The following is a 6,175-nucleotide window of genomic DNA, read 5'->3' as shown; positions in this document are numbered from 1 at the left end:
CCGCAGGGGCCTGGGCTGGGACCTGCTGCGGCCTCGGATGGGACCAGTGGCTGCCTCAGCTGGGTCCTGCGACCTCGGCTGGGACCTGTGGCCTTGGCTGGGACCAGCGGCTGCTCGGCTGGTTCCTGTGACCTCAGCTGGGTCCTGCGACCTCGGCTGGGACCAGCAGCTGCCTCTACTGTGTCCTGGGACCTCGGCTGGGTGCTACGCCCTCGGCTGGGAGCTGCAGCAGCCTCAGCTGCCCTTATCTGGGAGGAGCGCCCTCGGGTTAAAGTCCCAGGCGGCTCCACAGTGCAGAGCCCGGACAGAGGCTAAATTGGCAGCAGCCACTCACCTTGGGCTCCATCACAGAGGGGGCAGACTAGACTGGAACTGTGTGGGGACACTTGGGATTTGGAGGGCGCTCAGAGCTTTTGCTGAGTGCAGCCACACAGGACTGTGGTCATCTTACTCCTTCCCAGGACCCTGGGAAGAAGCGGCGGCCCCTCCCTAGGAGATTCAACCCCACCCGGTGTCCATTGAAATGCTAATTGAGGCCCATTAAAAACCAGCATCTGCCCTACCCTCTGGAAATCCTCTTACACTGAACACCTGAGGTAGTTTTTCAGTCAACTCAGAAACCAAGGTTCTTCAGTTGACCGCTACCAGTAGCCTCCAGGCATAAAAGCTAGAGGATAATTACCATTTCCTGGGCTAGCAGCTCTAACCAGGAAAGTTAAGACTTCACAGTGGTGTTTAAAGAGGGTCCTCCCTGCCTCATCCAAACCCAGGAGAGGGAGCCACAAACAGCAGAACACCAACACCCACAGAGAAAATTTGGCAGACTCCAAAGCCCACTATGATAGCCAAAATTGTGAAACACAAAAACAAAAACCAAATGAAAGAATAAGAGACCTCTACCGAAGATGAGATAAATGAGGTTCAGTTAAGCAAGTTAACAGAACTAGAATTCAGAGACATGATCTTGAGGAATCTCAACAGCATGTGTAAGGACATGAGCACCATGAGTAAAGACATACAAATGTTGAAAATCAACCAGTTGGAAATTAAAAACAACCAAGAAGAAATGAAATATGACATATAAGAAATAAAAAACCGATTGGAAAGTCAAAATAGCAGAGTACAGGAAGCTGAGGACCGGATTAGTGAATTACAAGATAGGCTAGAAAAAATCAACCAATCAGAAAAGCAAAAGGAAAAAAATAATGAAAAAAACAGGAAAACAGCTATAGAGAACAGTGGGACAACTGAAAACGTAATAACATTCGCATCATAGGAGTCCCCTATGAAGAAGAAAATGAGCAAGGGTTAGAGAATATATTTGAAGAAATAGTGACAAAAAAATTCCATAATTTGGTGATGGAGGAAGGCATTCAAATTCAAGAAGCACAGAGAACGCCAAGTAAGAAGAACGCAAACAGGCCCACACCAAGACACATAGTAATCAAGGTGCCAAAAATTAAAGACAAAGAGAGAATCCTTAAAGCAGCAAGAGAGAAGCAACAGGATACCTACAAAGGAAACCCCATAAGGCCCTCAGCTGAATTCTCAACAGAAACACTACAGGCCAGAAGAGAATGGCATGAGGTAATTAAGGTCATGAAAAACAAGAATCTGAATCCAAGACAACTCTACCCAGCAAGGCTTTCATTCAAAATAGAAGGTCAAAGAAAGAGCTTCTCAGATAAAAAATAAAAATAAAAAAAAACAGGCTAAGGGAATATATTAGTACCAAACCAGTCCTGCAAGAAATGTTAAAAGGACTGCTGTAATTAACAGAAGAAATAGGAAGAAAAATATAACCACACTAAACAAAAATGGCAATAAATAAGTACATATCAATAATCACCTTAAATGTAAATGGATTGAATGCTCCCATAAAAAGACACAGAGTAGCTGATTGGATAAGAAAGCATGACTCATCTATATGTTGTTTACAAGAGACCCACCTCACAAAAGACTCACATAGATTGAAAGTGAAGGGATGGAAAAAAAATCTTCCAAGCAAACGGAAGAAAAAAATAGCTGGGGTAGCAATACTCATATCTGATAAAATAGATTTCAAAATGAAGGCCATATCTAGAGACAAAGAAGGCCACTACATAATATTGAAAGGATCTATCCAACAGAAAGATAGAACCTTGATAAACATATATGCACCCAATATAGGAGCACCAAAATATATTGAAAATCTTCTGGAGGACATCAAAGGAGAAATCGATAGCAATACAATAACAGGGGACTTGAACACCCCTCTGACTTCACTGGATACATCCGTTAGACAAAAAAAAAAAAAAAATAGCAAAGAAACAGAGACTCTAAATGCAGCACCAGACCAAATGGATTTAATAAATGTCTACAGAGGATTACACCGCAAATCTATAGAATTCACATTCTTCTCAAGTGCACATGGGACATTCTCAAAGATAGACCACATGTTAGGACACAAACTAAGTCTCTACAAGTTCAAGAAGACTGAAATCATATCAAGCATCTTCCTAGATGACAATAGCATGAAACTAGAAATCAATTGCAACAAGAACATGCAAAAACACATGGCAGCTGAATAGCATATTATTAAACAATGAATGGGTTACCAATGAGATCAAGGAAGAAATTAAAAAATTCCTAGAAACCAATGAAAATGAAGACACAACAACAAAAAAACTAAGAGATGAAGCGAAAGCAATTCTGAGAGGGAAGTTCATAGCACTACAGGCCTACCTCAAAAAAAAAAAAACAAGAAAAATCTCAAATACAATATCTAAACTCACAACTTACAGAACTAGAGAGGAAACAAAAAGAAAACCCAAGAGCAGGAAGAAGGAAGGAAATAGTAAAGATCAGAGCAGAAATAAACGACATAAAGTCCAAAAAAGCATTTCAAAGGATCAATGAAACAAAGAACTGGTTTTTCTAAAACATACACAAGATTGAAGGACCCTTAGATAGACTCACCAAGAAGCAAAGAGAGAGAACCCAAATACAAAATCAGAAATGAAAGAGGAAAAGTAACAACTGACACCTCAGAAATACAAGATATCGTTAACAATTATTATGAACAATTATATGGCAACAAATTCGACAATCTAAGCGAAGTGGACAAATTTCTAGAAACACATAGTCTCCCAAAACTGGACCAGGAAGAGAAGAAAATTTGAACAGACCAATAACAACAGAAGAAATTGAAGATGTAATCAAGACTCTCCCAGCAAACAAAAGCCCAGGCCCAGATGGCTTCACGGGGGAGTTTTACCGAACATTCAAAAAGAACTAACACCCATTCTCCTCAAACTATTTCAAAAAATTCAAGAAGAAGGAAGACTTCCAAACACGTTCTATGAGACCAGCATAATTCTAATTCCAAAACCAGAAAAAGACACAACAAAGAAAGAAAACTACAGGCCAATATCCCTGATGAACATAGACGCCAAAATCCTGAACAAAATATTAGCAAATCGGATCCAGAAATACATCAAAAAAATTATTCACCATGACCAAGTGGGATTCATTCCAGGGATGCAAGGCTGGTACAATATTCGCAAATCAATAAACGTGATACACCACATAAACAAAATGAAGAATAAAAACCACATGATCTTATCAATAGATGCTCAAAAAGCATTCGACAAAATCCAGCATCCATTTCTGATAAAAACGCTCAGCAATGTAGGAATAGAGGGATCATATCTCGACATAATAAAGGCCATATATGAAAGACCTACCACCAACATCATACTCAATGGACAGAAAATAAAACATTTCCATTAAGAACAGGAACAAGACAGGGATGTCCACTTTCGCCATTCTTATTTAACATTGTACTGGAAGTCTTAGCCACAGCAATCAGACATGAAGAAAAAATAAAAGGGATCCAAATTGGAAAGGAGGAAGTGAAACTGTCATTATTTGCAAGATGACATGATATTGTACATAGAAAACCCTAAAGACTCCATCAAAAATCTATTAGACTTAATAAATGAATTTGGCAAAGTTGCAGGATACAAAATTAACGTCAGGAAATCTATGGCATTCTTGTACATCAATGATGAACTCACAAAAAGAGAAAGTGAAAAAACAATCCCATTTACCATCGCGCCAAAAAAATTACGATACCTAGGAATAAACTTAACCAAAGAAGTAACGGACCTATTTGCAGAAAACTACAGGTCATTGAAAAAAGAAATAGAGGAAGATATAAAAAAGTGGAAACACAAACCCTGTTCATGGATTGGAAGAATTAACATAATTAAAATGTCCATACTACCCAAAGCAATCTATAGATTCAATGCAATCCCCATCAAAATACCAACGACATATTTCATAGAACTAGAACAAATACTTCAAAAGTTCATATGGAACCAAAAAGGACCCCGAATAGCCACAGCAATCTTGAAAAAGAAGAACAAAGTAGGTGGGATCACAATACTACAAAGCGACTGTAACCAAAACAGCCTGGTACTGGCACAAGAACAGGCATATAGACCAGTGGAACAGAACTGAAAACCCAGAAATGGACCCAAGGCAATACGCTCAATTAATATTTGACAAAGGTGGCAAGAGCATACAGTGGAGTAAAGACAGCCTCTTTAATAAATGGTGTTGGGAAAATTGGACAGCTACATGCAAAAAAATGAAACTAGACCATCAACTTACACCATACACAAAAATAAACTCAAAATGGATAAAAGACTTAAATGTGACCCGTGAATCCATAAAAATTCTAGAAGAAAATGTAGGCAATAAAATTTCGGACATCATACGGAGCAGAATTTTCACTGATACATCACCTAAGGCAACAGAAATAAAGGAGAAAATGAACACATGGGACTACATCAAACTCAAAAGCTTCTGCACAGCAAAATAAACAATCATCAAAATGGAAAGGCAACCCACTGTATGGGAGAACATCATTGCCAATGATGTATCAGATAAGGGGTTAATTTCCAATATCTATAGAGTGCTCATACAACTCCACAAAAGGAAGACAAGGAACCCAATTAAAAAATGGGCAGAGGAGCTGAATAGACACCTCTCCAAACAGGACATACAAATGGCCAAGAGACATATGAAGAAATGCTCAACATCACTAATCATCAGAGAGATGCAAATTAAAACAACAATGAGGTATCACCTCACACCTGTCAGAATGGCCGCCATCAACAAATCATCAAACAACAAGTGTTGGCGAGGGTGTGGAGAAAAGGGGACCCTAGTACACTGCTGGTGGGAATGCAGACTGGTGCAGCCGCTATGGAAAACAATATGGTGCTACCTCAAAAAATTAAAAATTGAACTTCTATTTGACCCAGTGATCCCACTGCTGGGAATATACCCTAAGAAGCCTGAAACACCAATCAGGAAGAATATATGTACCCCCATGTTCATAGCAGCACTATTTACAATAGCTAAGATCTGGAAACAGCCCAAGTGTCCACCAGTAGACGAATGGATAAAAAAGCTGTGGTACATATACACAATGGAGTACTATGCAGCGGTAAGAAAGAAAGATCTCTTATCCTTTGAGATGACATGGAGGGACCTGGAAAGTATTATCCTAAGTGAAAGAAGCCAAGCAGAAAAAGACAAATACCACATGATCTCACTTATATACGGAATATAATGAACATAACAGTCTAAGGAATACAGTAGACCCAGAAACATGGAAGTAGGGCACAGACTGACATCCCTCAGAAGAGGGGATGGGGGCTGGGGGTGGGAAGAGATAAACCACAGAACTTATATGCATGTATGCATGATCAATGGACATGGACAACTAAGCCAGGGATGGGGTGGAGGGGCGGTGGGGTCGGGGGTGCCAATGGGGTAAAAAGGTAAAATATCTGTAACAAAAAATAAATAATAATTCATAAAAAAAAAACAACACATGATCATATCAATACAGGACGAAAAAGCCTTTGACAAAATCCAGCATCCATTTCTAATAATAACGCTCAGCAATGTGGAATAGAGGGATCATATCTTGACATAATAAAGGCCATATATGAAAGACCTACAGCCAACATCATACTCAATGGGCAAAAACTAAAAGCATTTCCCTTAAGAACAGGAACAAGGCAAGGATGCCCACTTTCGCCACTCTTATTGAACATAGTACTGGAAGTCTTAGCCACAGCAATGAGACAGGAGGAAAAAATAAAAGGGATCCAAATTG

This window comes from Molossus molossus, unplaced genomic scaffold (assembly GCF_014108415.1).
Source record: "Molossus molossus isolate mMolMol1 unplaced genomic scaffold, mMolMol1.p scaffold_m16_p_2, whole genome shotgun sequence".
NCBI lineage: Eukaryota > Metazoa > Chordata > Mammalia > Chiroptera > Molossidae > Molossus > Molossus molossus.
This window is presented reverse-complemented; position numbering follows the sequence as displayed.